This window comes from Oncorhynchus clarkii, chromosome 14 (genome assembly GCF_045791955.1).
Source record: "Oncorhynchus clarkii lewisi isolate Uvic-CL-2024 chromosome 14, UVic_Ocla_1.0, whole genome shotgun sequence".
Taxonomy (NCBI): domain Eukaryota; kingdom Metazoa; phylum Chordata; class Actinopteri; order Salmoniformes; family Salmonidae; genus Oncorhynchus; species Oncorhynchus clarkii.
In genome coordinates, this window is record NC_092160.1 from 2,203,654 (window position 1) to 2,218,439 (window position 14,786).

Genomic DNA, 14,786 nt, shown 5'->3' on the forward strand with positions numbered 1-14,786 from the left:
AACAGCCTGAATTCTTCCCGGGAATGGATCACACAAGGTGTCGGAAATGTTCATGGCTCAATTGGTATCAAGGGACCTAACATGTTTCGGGAAAGGATTCCCCACACCACTACCACCTGCTTGTACCATTGATACCAGACAAGATGGGTCCATGATCTCATGCTGCTTACGCCAAATCCTGACTCGGGCATCAGCGTGACACAACAGGAACTGGGATTCGTAGGACCAGGCAATGTTTTTCCTCTTCTCATTGGCCAGTGTTGATTGTGTGCCGCTGGAGCCACTTCTTGTTTTTAGCTTAAAGGAGTGGAACACAATATTGTCGTCTCCTGCAATAGCCCATCCTTGAGTTGTGTTACCCGAGATGCCGTACTGCACCGTTATTTGTCTGTTTGTGGCCTGCCTGTTAGCTTGCATGATTCTTGGCATTTTCCTTCGACCTCTCTAATCAACGAGCTGTTTTCACCCACAGGACTGCTGCTGACTGGATGTTTTTTCTTTGTCACACCATTCTCAGTAAACCCAGGGAGGGTTGCCGTTTCTGAGAAACTGGATCCAGCACGCCTGGCACCGACGATCATACCACACTCAAACTCTCTTAGGTCACTCGTTTTCCCCGTTATAACTTTCAATAGAACAGTAACTGAATGCCTCGATGCCTGTCCGCCTGCTTAACAGTAAATACAGTGCCTTTTGAAAGTATTCATACCCCTCGACTTTTTCCACATGTTGCGTTACAGCCTGAATTCAAAACAGATTCAATTGATTTTCTTCTCACCCGTGTACACACAATATCCCATAACGACAAAGTGAAAACACGTTTTTGTTTTATTTTGACAAACGTATTGAAAATTATAAAGTATTCACACCCCTAAGTGAATACATGTTAGAGTCACCTTTGACAACAATGACAGCTGTGAGTCTTTCTGGGTGAGTCTCTCTCTAAGAGCTTTGCACACCGTGTGTCGTGGCGATTCCCTATGAACTGCCACTGCCACAGGAGAGCGCGGTCCATTACCCGTCCACAAAAGTCAGCTTTCCAGTCATTACTCTTTTGGAGTGAAGTTCCCTTTTATTGCATATATAAATAGCTCCAAAACACACATTCCTATGCAAAAGGTGCAGAGAGATGCATTCCATAAGCTATATATGTGATACGGTAAGAACTGTATGCCCTCTCCTCTCACCTGTGCTAACCCTTCCTGGTCACCTGTGCTACCTTTTTGCACATGAGACCAGTGACCCATGACCCCAACTTGTACAAAACAAGTAAAAATAACCAGTGACAGACAACATATACACAACTCATAAACAGGCCAAAATGGCTCCTACACACCGACCCCAAATTATTCTCTGACTTAGAAAGAAACAATTATACAAATGCAAAAAAAAAGGAGCCAACAATGTATGTGTGCACGTGTCTTCATGGAGGGATGATTTTCAGGGCCAGAGGTTGCTAGCACTTAGCAACAGCTCAGCCTATAATATGGTAAGCTCAGTTGTAGATTGACGGGTCGTCTAAGGCAGCATCCTGTAGCACCCAGTTTGTCATTCCTGCGTGTCTCATATGTACAGTGCCTTGCAAAAGTATTCGGCCCCCTTGAACTTTGCGACCTTTTGCCACATTTCAGGCTTCAAACATAAAGATATAAAACTGTATTTTTTTGTGAAGAATCAACAACAAGTGGGACACAATCATGAAGTGGAACGACATTTATTGGATATTTCAAACTTTTTTAACAAATCAAAAACTGAAAAATTGGCCGTGCAAAATTATTCAGCCCCTTTACTTTCAGTGCAGCAAACTCTCTCCAGAAGTTCAGTGAGGATCTCTGAATGATCCAATGTTGACCTAAATGACTAATGATGATAAATACAATCCACCTGTGTGTAATCAAGTCTCCGTATAAATGCACCTGCACTGTGATAGTCTCAGAGGTCCGTTAAAAGCGCAGAGAGCATCATGAAGAACAAGGAACACACCAGGCAGGTCCGAGATACTGTTGTGAAGAAGTTTAAAGCCGGATTTGGATACAAAATATTTCCTAATCTTTAAACATCCCAAGGAGCACTGTGCAAGCGATAATATTGAAATGGAAGGAGTATCAGACCACTGCAAATCTACCAAGACCTGGCCGTCCCTCTAAACTTTCAGCTCATACAAGGAGAAGACTGATCAGAGATGCAGCCAAGAGGCCCATGATCACTCTGGATGAACTGCAGATATCTACAGCTGAGGTGGGAGACTCTGTTCATAGGACAACAATCAGTCGTATATTGCACAAATCTGGCCTTTATGGAAGAGTGGCAAGAAGAAAGCCATTTCTTAAAGATATCCATAAAAAGTGTTGTTTAAAGTTTGCCACAAGCCACCTGGGAGACACACCAAACATGTGGAAGAAGGTGCTCTGGTCAGATGAAACCAAAATTGAACTTTTTGGCAACAATGCAAAACGTTATGTTTGGCGTAAAAGCAACACAGCTGAACACACCATCCCCACTGTCAAACATGGTGGTGGCAGCATCATGGTTTGGGCCTGCTTTTCTTCAGCAGGGACAGGGAAGATGGTTAAAATTGATGGATGGAGCCAAATACAGGACCATTCTGGAAGAACCTGATGGAGTCTGCAAAAGACCTGAGACTGGGACGGAGATTTGTCTTCCAACAAGACAATGATCCAAAACATAAAGCAAAATCTACAATGGAATGGTTCAAAAATAAACATATCCAGGTGTTAGAATGGCCAAGTCAAAGTCCAGACCTGAATCCAATCGAGAATCTGTGGAAAGAACTGAAAACTGCTGTTCACAAATGCTCTCCATCCAACCTCACTGAGCTCGAGCTGTTTTGCAAGGAGGAATGGGAAAAAATTTCAGTCTCTCGATGTGCAAAACTGATAGAGACATACCCCAAGAGACTTACAGCTGTAATCGCAGCAAAAGGTGGCGCTACAAAGTATTAACTTAAGGGGGCTGAATAATTTTGCACGCCCAATTTTTCAGTTTTTGATTTGTTAAAAAAGTTTGAAATATCCAATAAATGTCGTTCCACTTCATGATTGTGTCCCACTTGTTGTTGATTCTTCACAAAAAAATACAGTTTTATATCTTTATGTTTGAAGCCTGAAATGTGGCAAAAGGTCGCAAAGTTCAAGGGGGCCGAATACTTTCGCAAGGCACTGTAGATGGGGTGGGTAGTAACAGCAGGGCAGCCAATCTGTCCTGGGTTGTCACCACCTTCTCCTATGGGACTGTCAAGAGACCCTTACCAATTGGGTTACAGCGGTGTGGGGTCCATCTCCAACACTAGTAATCAACAGGGTTGACGGCCTGTGGAGCATCGCTGCCAATTAGCAACTCCACGCCGGCCCCAATATGACTTGGTGTGAAAGCTTACCTTGAAGGACCCTTCTTATACTGCACCTTCTTGGAGTATTTTTCTTGGAAATTGGTCTTTCTTGCATGTTGGTTCTTGTCTTCAGGCATACTACATGTACTAACTCATTGGAATCAGGCTTGGTCTCAAGAACCTTTCCAAGTATCCTTGCACTACGTGGTGCCGTGGGGTCTCCTTCACTAAGCTGCATTTCATTTTACCCCACTTATGTCTTTTTTAATGTATTTTTTTATTTAAGGGTGGATCAGCTTAATTTTGCAGAAAGATTGTTGCTTCCATCAATGTAATAGTCTGCATCATTTCCAATCCCCCATGTCTTTTTTTGGTAAATATGTATATATCCATATCCATACATATACCTATATAGATATACATACTTTTTTTTAGAGTATACCTTTATTATTTTCCGCAAACCCTACCACTCTTCCCCCAATTGGAGTAAACTAATAAACAATAACACTTAGGCTTCTACCTTCAGTTCATACATCTTATAGACAATCTATTTTTCAATAGTTATATTTTGTTTGTTTTTAGTCCTTCCTCTATTTCTGATGTCCATACAGTTTGATTGCTATTTGTAACTGTGCTATTTCGCAACATTTCTGAACCTATATACATTTTACAGACCCCCGTATGTTTTATATTGGTTATCTTGTTATTAGTCCCACCCTTCAGCTCCATTCAACCTCTCCCATCTATCTCTTAATACCATTCATTTTGGATTTCTATTTGCCATTTATCTTTCAACTGTGCTGTGATGCTTCACAAAAGTGCTGAACCTTTCTATGTCTGTCTTTTCTGTAAGAGTGACAGGTATTCCTGTGTCCATCTCTTCCTAAATAAGTCGGCCATGTACTGGACTTGCTTCCAACGCCGTCTGATGTACAGGTTTTTTAAATGTATTTTTTTTAAGATTCCAGGGGTTAGGACAGGCTTTGACTTTAACAGTAAAATGTGATTGGGGTGAGAGCTTCTAGATCTAGGTTAACGTGGTGATTGGGCAGCTGTTTAGAATAGCCTCCACTTCACACAGCACGGTGTGCAATCCCTCCTCATCTAGGGTCTGTTGTAAACAGGACAGAATGGAGCACCTGGTGAATCATCTGAACGAGCCTTTCCCAGACTCCTCCATGGTGGGACTCCTCAGGGAGATTGAAACTCCACTGTATTCCTTCCTGAAGTAGAGCATCTTTGATCTTGCCTTGGTTAAAAGCAAGTAGAGCTTCTCTGGGTTCTCTCTCAGAACCAACGAAGTAAGTCCCATTATCAGATCTTACGTGTTGTACTTGTCCTCTTCAACACATAAATCTTCTTATGGTGTTGATACACACATCTATGTCACCAGAGTAAGCAATTTCAATGTGTACTGCTCTACTGGACATAATTGTATAGATCAATCCATATCTTTTAACATTTCCTCTTCCTTGTTTTTATTTCTGTAGGACCAAAATAAGTCACACCTACATTGGTAAATAATGGGATGTCTGGTATGATCCTTTCAAGTGTCAAATCTGCCATCTTCTACTCACCAGTCTTGCCTCTTTGCCTTCTGCACACAACACACTGAGGTGATCTTCCTTGCTGCGGAGTTTGCATTGGTGAGCCAATACCTTTGACGAAGAAGTGAGAGCATGTGATTCCTTCCACCATGTCCTGTTTGTTGATGTAGGTGGCAGAGGATAAGTGTAGATATGTGAAGGTCTTTGGAGAGAATGACAGGGTGCTTGACTTCAGGCGAAGCTACCTCACATAGCCGTCCTCCGACTCTAAGAACTCCATCCATCAACACTGGATCCAACTTATAAATGCTACTTCCTTTCTTGACTGTAGATGACGTCAAAGTCAAGATCTCCTCTGGAAATCTTTTATCTTTGGGTGAACCAAATGATCGCCTCCTCTTCATTCAACAGTTCTTCCAGACTTACAGCTTGACCACCGCATGTTGTCTTGTAGGCTTGAAACTCTTCTTTCACCATCTGGTTCTGTGAGCGTGTGTTTGCTGGTGAGATTGAGATTTAACTGGATTTATTTTCTTTCCTGTACAAGTGACTGTAACACTTTTTTCACTTTCAAGAACCAAGCCACTGCAGTCTTCATCTTCATCCAAGTTGAGAAATAAGATAACAGCTTGTTGGTGGGATTTTCAGTCTGAATGACAGTAGCACTGCACACAACAACAGTATTTTTAATCTCAGGGTCATCAAATGTGAGGGAAACTGAATTAATGTGTTCCAGCGGCCACTGCACTTCTGGTTTCCATAAAAACATTGGGCCATGGATCCACCTTTTGCACTCCAGAAACTTATTTCCACTCAGTCCTCTTGAGCCATCATCAGCAGGATGTTGCCTAGTATCCACATAGCTCCACTGTGATACGGATGTATTCTCGCTGATAACAGAGATCCTATTGGCCACAAATGTTTGAAACCTTGTATTCTCATTGGGTATGTACTCGAGCACTGACGGACTATCTGTCCAGAACACAGAGTCATCCAGCTTCAGCTGTAGCTCTGTACGCAGCATCTTGTCCACCTTTACACTCAGTACTGCAGCAGCCGCGAGTGATGCGAGTGATGGTTATCTGCTTCAAAGGTGCAATTCTGGCCTTCCCCATGACAAGAGACACATGAACATCACCCCTTTGATTCATCAGTCTCACATAGCTTACTGTTCCATAACCCAGCTCACTGGCATCTGAGAGTGGATCCAAGTTAGTTGGCTTAATACATCTTTCAATCTTAAAATTGCTTCTTTTTTTAAAGATCTCTAATCACTTTTCAGAGAAACACGTGGGGATATTCTTATCCCAGCCACAGCTTCTTCTATATAGCTCCTGTAACAGCAGTTTGTCAGGCAGGGTGAAGGGAGCAAGGAAGCCCAGCGGATCATAGATAGAACTCACCATTGATAGAATTCCTCTACGTGTGTGGGGTTGGTCTTTTATGGTAACATTTATGGTAACAAGGTAAATGTATCACCCTCCACACACCATTGTACTCCCAATGCTCTTTCAACAGGAAGTGTGTCTCTGTCCAAATTCAACTGTTTCACCTCTTTAGCTCTGTCAACTTCTGAGATGGAGGCTAGTACAGTTCGACTATTGCTCACCCACTTGGAGAGATGGGATCCTCCTTCATGACAAGTAGCCGTGATATCCTTGGCAAGTTGTACTGCCTCCTCTTCAGTGGACAGTGATTTCAGGCAGTCACCAACATCAAAATGCTTTATCATTGTGTCAACCACCTCCGGATGACAACATTCCTTTGCAGTCTTCTTTCATGCGTAGCTCGCACAGCTCGGTGATGAGGCAGCTCCAAACAGATGTACAGTCCTGCAATACTCAACAGGTGAGAGGTTAGTGTCACCTCCAGGCCACCACAGGAACCTCAGGAGGTCAACATCACTGTGTGATACCTTTACCTGGTGAAACATTGCTTGTATGTCAGACATTGCTACAGGCTCCTGGCGGAATCGTGTGAGCCCACCTACAAGACTGTTAGTCAGATCTGGGCCTTGAAGAAGCTCTGAGTTCAGTGATATGCTCTTGTATGTAGCAGCACAGTCAAAAACGACTCTGATTGTCCCCTTCTTTGGGTGATCTACCCCATGGTGTGGAATATACCACACGTGACCATCTGTACGCTCTAGTTGCTCTTCTGGCACTCTCAGCGTACCCCTTATCAATGACATCAGAGAGGAAACCTTTATATTCCTTATGAAAATGTTTGTTTCTCTTGAACTTGCATTTCAAGTTTGCGAGGCACTGTTCAGCCACATGGCGGTTGTCGGGTAAGGTGACATCATCCTTCCTGAAAGGTAACCTCAGGCTGTAATGGCCCTCCTGTAACTTGACAGAATCATTCATTATCTTCATAAACCTTTTGTCTTCCACTGACAATTCTTTTTTCTCCTTGTAGGACTTATTGTTGAAATCTGTGTTGTATTGACTTATCAACATCTCTTCCAGATTTGAAACTGAGATTCTGTTAGCTGTAACAGTAGGACAGTGACCCTTGTCTATTATTACTATTACTATTACTATTATGGCTTCTAAGGGGACTATCGACAACCCACCCCGGTAGGGTCCTCACAGCATATGGTCAATTTTCACAGCTGTTAACTACCTCCCATTGTGTTAACCACCTCCCATGGTTCCATGAGCTTGGGAGCATTGGTTCCTATCAACATCACTACTTCTGCATTATTTTCAAAACTCTTTACATTACTCAGGTAAGGCCACTTGGACAGGTCTTTCTCTGTGGGGATGTTTTCTGTACTCACTGTTGTTCTGAGTTTAGACTTCAGGTAATTTGATTACGTTGTTTTTCTTCAATTCAGAAATGTCCAATCCTCTGATAACATGAGTGTATATCGACTTTCCTTTTACCTGATGTACGGTCTTCAATACCTTGTTAGCTCCTCTTCCTGTGATGCCAAGCTGTGTCATCAGTCTCTCTGTGCAGAATGTGGCTGTGCTTCCTTAATCTAGGAAGGCATATGTCTGGATAACCCTGTTGCCTTTACTGTGCTTGTCCTTTACTGGTACAATAGCAAGTACACATTCTTGGTTACCCAGTATGCACTGCTCACTGGCGCTTCTGATGACTGCTCTGCTGTTCTTCTGATCAATATGAAGCACACTTGGGTGAGTTTGGTTATATACACTGCATTTGAGAGGTCTGTTGCAACCTCTTGACATGTGCCCACTTGACAAGCAACCAAAACAAATTCCCTTTTCATTTAGGAAACCAATCTTCTTCTTGTGACTCATTTTCCTAAGTTGTGGACACAGCTCCAATTTGTGACTGCCATTACAGAACAGACCTCTGATATATTGGGTTTGGGGTGTTTGCTGTGGTGATGACATGCTAATGGCAAAGCTACCCACTGTGGATTTGTAAATAGACGTGTGAAGGAGCCTTGACTGTGGCCTTTGAGTCTTGCTTCTGGATTCTGTAGGATCTTGAATGTCACCGAACACCGAATGTGTGGCTATTCTCACTTGAGATCAAGGAGTCTAGCACATCTGCCATGGCACTGCTCCTGTAACTCAAACGCAACCGACCTCTGCCTCTACCTGAGTTTTTGAGAGTAGTTTCAGGATTATGTTCTTTAAGCTGGAGGCCAGATCCATCTCATCCATGTCTTCCATTGCATTACAACAACCTCTAAGGTATAACGCATAAGCCTGTAATGCCTTGGGGTCTTCGGATTTGATGCTAGGACAGCTAAAGGCCTTCTCCATGTATGCATTGGCAATATTGTATTCATTACTGTAGTTCTCCTTTAATAAGCTCTTGGCTTTCTGATAGCCCCTATATGGAGCCATATTTTGGCAGCTCTTAACTAGCTCTCAAGCCTGCCCTCTGGTGTATTGTTTGAGGAAGTGCAGTTTGTCTTGGCTAGTTTGGGCTCTATTCTCTATACCTTGTTCAAATGACTGAAGGAAGGACCTGTACTGTAAAATGTCACCATCAAAAACAGTAATGTCTCTGGGTGGCAGAAAGGAATGATGTTTCTGTTAAACTAACATAGCAGTAACTTCATTCTGTCTTTGAAGAATGGTGATGAGAGGGTTTTCCTGTGAAATGTCCTGAGCACCGTCCTGTGAATTTGGAAGTCTTGCCTGTTCTCCCCGTGGCCCTCTATGTGAGTTGGTCAACACAGATGGGCCTTGTCCTGTATTGGCCTGCAGACTTGGGTTAGAGTCTTGTGCGGCAGTATGCTCTCCGTGAGCTGCTGTCTGAATCACACTGTGTCCTGACTGTTGTGATTGAGCTGAAACACTGTGAGCCTGGGCTGATTGAATGTCAATATGCTCAATGAATTGGGATCCTTCTTTAGGACGCACACTTGGTGGATGTCTGACTGAAGTGCCCCCTGCCCTGTGTGGAATTCAAGGTCTGAGATCCTGTATCTCCATGCCATTTGCTCAAAATAGTCATTCATGCCATCTATTGTTGTTGAGTTCACCTTTATTTCCTCCCCTGTAGATGCCAAAACCGTGAGTTTTTCTGAGGCAGCTGCTATTTCAGTTTGCAGCTCTAGCGTCTCCATTCTTTTCCTCAGTTCAAATTTTTTTTTTGTTTAATTCCTCCTCCTTATCCTGGTGTTTGAACTTGAGAGCAGCAGCCTTTGTAATTAATGCTGCTCTTTCAGCCTCTGCTCGAATGAATGCAGGCTGAGGATGTGGAGGATACACCTGAGCGTGAAATCCCGTTAGACCTGCGGCTGGAGGTTTGGGACACTCTGTCATTAGGTTTAACATCATCTTTCTCTGGTGCTGGGGCTGCATTGGACACAAAAGAAGAAAAGCCTTAATATGCTGCCATTTGGGTTCATACCAATTTAACATATAATTTTTTCTTTCATCCTCAGGTATCATGTGACGATAGGAATCAATAAATTATTTAAATCCATTCAACATTTCATTGAACTGGAGCATGTTTAAAAAAAAAATGTTTTACAACTTCAATATTCTTATTTTTAGTCATATTAGATCAGTAATAATGTTCATTTTGCAAGTCAGCTTTCCCAGTTTACCCATTCTGGATTTGCACTTTTGGGAAGGCCTTTTCTGATAAAATATCCTCCACTAGCGCCATATCGCCCCCATTCACAAAGCTATCTGCAGTTGTAAAATCATTTTCAGCCATATTCCTTTGTAGCGGTATTTATTAGAGAGGGGTAAAGAATGATTTTGTTCGGGCGCCAGGCAGGTATTAACCATGCCGAAAGGAAAAGAGTAGAATAGAGAGAGTACCACTACCATACACACCATATAAAACCCACATCACAGCACAGGGGTAACCCAAACAAGAATACCTCATACAATAATACTAATACTAATAATGGCAGAGCAATTCAACAGCAACTTCATACAAGAACGAACCCAGTCATCAACATAGGATTTGCAATAATCTGTATTATTTTCTAGTGGATGAGTGCAGAGGGTATGAATGTGGGGGGTGTTCATCGACACAATAAAGGCCTTAAAAATGTCCACAGTCTTCTCGGCCACATGTCATTAGTACACCTCAATACAGTTCACATAACAATACACAACTTGCAAGCCACCTCCCTTTTAACTAAAATGTCCATCAAAATACTTCTGGCATGGCAATAATAGTCCAGCTCTAATGAATTTCTATGGAAAGTGCCTTTGAAAAATAGAGAGTCTGTTGCAGGGTAAAGCACTGGAACGAGAGGGAAGAGAAAGAGAGAGAAAAAGAGAGATCTTAGCTGTGGTCTTCCAGCATGCAGGTGTACTGTCTGACTGTCCGATGGATTTTTGGTTTGTATGTTAAAGCTTCGCAACAATGTTGCTACTAATCCATGTGATCCATAACGGGCGCGGTCCCAAACGAAAACAACCACGACCTAGAGCGATTACACCGATGATTGAGTTAAACACTCTATAAACTACACACGCTGAAAACAAACAAAACTTCTGCAGCACAGCCCACACAATCAAACTGTCGCGCCACCAAAGAGCCCCTCCCCAAAGAGCTGAATGAGCCCTCTTTATTTCCTCCTTCCTTACTGCTCATGCTCTCTTAAAGTGGCAGTGCACGGTGAAGGCTCCGTGCAGATTTCGCCACACCTTCAATAGGCTATCACAATAATATATATTTCGACATGCAACCATGAACATAGATCAATAATTGCTCCGATAAACTGTGCTCCATTAACAGTGTCACTATATCATTAATCGTCACACTTCAATGAATTAGGCAGCGGAGATTGGAAATCGGATTCTATGCATTCATCCCTTTGTGCAAATAAGTATAGCAATACACTCAAATGCACCCATTAATCAATCCAAAAGATTGTGCGCTTGTTAGGCTACTTTACATACCCAAGCACGTCTTTTCAATGCCGAGTCCTTTGTTCCTTGGTTACGCGTCTTTCCAGGTAATCCAGTTTTCCAATTCCAACAAAGTATTTTCCAACAGAGTATTTTGACTAAATGTAGTGGCTAAATTTATCTGGGAAATGTTTTCCACAATCCTTGTTCGTTGTCATAGTAGGAATGATTCCAATAATCCTACATCTGCATGCAATGATCCATTACTCCAATTACCAACGAGAGTTAGTTCTTACTTTTGTAGTGGCGATTCCTTATGAACTGCCACCGGAACAGGAGAGAGCTATCCATTACCCCTCCGCAAAAATCAGCTTTCCAAACATTATTCTTTTGGTTTTGGGGTGAAGTTCCGATTTATTGCGTATATCAATAGCTCCAAAACACACATTTCTACACAAAAGGTGCAGAGAGATGCATATTCTATAAGCTATATATGTGATACGGTAAGAACTGTATGTCCTCTCCTCTCACCTGTGCAAACCCTTCCTGGTCACCTGTGCTACCTATATGCACACAAGACCAGTGACCCATGAACCCAACATATCGTGCCCAAGTAAAAAATAACCCTTGACAGACAACATATACACAACTCATAAACACGCCAAAATGGCTCCTACACCTGGATTGTACAATATTTGGCCATTATTCTTTTTCTTTTATTCTTCAAGCTCTTTCAAGTTGGTTGTTGAACATTGCTAGTCAGCCATTTCCAAGTCTTGCTCTAGATTTTCAAGTCAATTTAAGTCAAAATTGTAACTAGGCCCCTCAGGAACATTCAATGTTGTCTTGGTAAGCAACTCCAGTGTTTATTTGGCTATGTGTTTTAGGTTATTGTCCTGCTAAAAGGTGAATTTGTCTCCCAGTGTCTGTTGGAAAGCAGACTGAACCATGTTTTCCTCTAGGATTTTTTCTGTGCTTATTTCTATTCTGTTTAAAAAAAAATCCTAAACAACTCCCCAGTCCTTGCCGATGACAAGCATACCCATAACATGATGCAGCCACCACCATACTTGAAAATATGAAGAGTGGTACCCAGTGATTTGATGAATTTGCCCCAAACATAACGTTTTGTACTAGGGTTGAATGGCGGGAACCCAGTTACTGAGCTTATTATTTATATGAACAGCATGGTGGAAAGGGAACTGTTAAATTATACGAGATGTCTATATCTGACTTCTCTATGGCCTCTGGATGATGGATCATCAATGGTCAGGGTGGGGACAGACAGCCCATCTCAGTATGGAGCGCAGTTCACAATGCATTTAGACCTATCTCATCATGATAACTTTTTTCTTGTGACAGGTACTGTAGGCAGGGCTGCATTTGCTGCAGCATAGTCTGTGCTACAGTCATATAAAGACTGAATGAACGTCTAATTTATCCATCTCCATCTGGCTTTCCTGGTCACCTTGTTTTTAATTATAAAGATATATATATTTTTTAATTGCATCTGCAGTTTTAAAACAGCCTTTCACACGAATATTGTCTCCAACTCCATTCAAATTGCATCCAAAATAGATCATCCTGTTCAAGGTTGGTTTATGGCCTAGCCTACCGCTTTCAGCTAATAAATTAAATTCAGTATTAGCCTTATATTTTGCTAATTAATGATGCCAATAGACTGACTGAATGTTAATATAGCAGCCAAAAGAACTCAAGGACAGCGTGATAGAAGAGGGAACACGTGATGACGGTAGGCTATAGCAGATAATTATTCAGACCCATAACCATTCAATCTTTGTGAAGAAAAGTGAAAGCCTTCTGCAACTTATTCTAGTCCATTATTATTCAAGGATGTCATTAGAATGATGAAGATAAGGACAACAAAACTTATTTAATTTAACTGTTGAACGTGAGGAAGGAATGAAGCAACAATAGAGAGAGAAAGAGGGGGTAGGCTAATAACATTAAGGGAATATTATGAAAGATGTATACAGTTGAAGTCGGTAGATAACATACGCTTAGGTTGGAGTCATTAAAACTAGTTTTTCAACCACTCCCCAAATTTCTTGTTAACAAACTTTAGTTTGGCAAGTCGGTTAGGACATCTGCTTTGTGCATGACACAAGTAAATTTTTCCAACAATTGTTTACAGACAGATTATTTAACTTATAATTCAATGTATCACAATTACAGTGGGTCAGAAGTTTACATACACTAAATTGACTGTGCCTTAAAACAGCTTGGAAAATTCCAGAAAATGATGTCATGGCTTTATAAGCTTCTGGTAGGCTAATTGACATCATTTGAGTCAATTGGAGGTGTACCTGTTGATGTATTTCAATGCCTACCTTCAAACTCAGTGCCTCTATGCTTGACATCATGGGAAAATCAAAAGAAATTAGCCAAGATCTCAAAAAACTATTGTAGACGACCACAAGTCTGGTTCATCATTGGGAGCAATTTCCAAACGGCTGAAGGTACCACGCTTATCTGTATAAATAATAGTACGCAAATATAAACACCATGGGACCACGCAGCCGTCATACCGCTCAGGAAGGAGACGCTCTCTATATTATCCACAGTAAAACGAGTCCTATGTTGACATAACCTGAAAGCCCGCTCAGCAAGGAAGAAGCCACTGCTTCAAAACCGCCATAAGAAAAGCCAGACTATGGTTTGCAACTACACATGGGGACAAGTTCGTACTTTCTGGAGAAATGTCCTCTGGTCTAATGAAACAAAAATAGAACTGTTTGGCCATAATGACCATCGTTATGTTTGGAGGAAAAAGGGAAAGCCTTGCAAGCCAAAGAACACCATCCCAACCATGACGCACGGTGGTGGCAACATCATGTTGTGGGGGTGCTTTGCTGCAGGAGGGACTGGTGCACTTCACATAATAGATGGCATCATGAGGAGGAAAATTATCTGGATATATTGAAGAAACATCTCAAGACATCAGTCAGGAAGTTAAAGCTTGGTCGCAAATGGGTCTTCCAAATGGACAACGACCCCAAGCTTCCAAAGTTGTAGCAAAATGGCTTAAGGACAACAAATTCAAGAGAATTTACATGTGTGCAGCCAAAACTCTGACAATAGAAACTTTTCAGCATCCTTTCTAAAACCAAATAAAAAGACCCCACACAATAAATTAGTATTAACACCACTAACAAATATTCCTAACAGGTGGATTGTGTGTGGGTGCTGGCGTGTGTGTGACAAAAATGTAGGGTAAACACAAACAAAATTGCCAGGCCTTGCTTAATTTGGAACGTACCTTAGCAGCTGGATCCGGGTACTTTTAACTGCTCTCCTAGTGCACCTGCCTCAGGAAGCCTTTCAAAGGGCTGAAGGCACCTGCCTCAGGACAGAATCATTGATTATTGATAAACATGATAAACACAATCATTGACAGAATCATTGATAAACATGTCTAAAAAAAACTATAGAATTGAGAAATAAATTGTAAAAAAACGTGTCATATTAAATTATTCACCTCTGTCCCAAATGTTTCCACTGTGTCTCTTACAGCCTGTTTGAGTTCAGTGTGTACCGGCGGCTATCTATTTTTCCACAGGA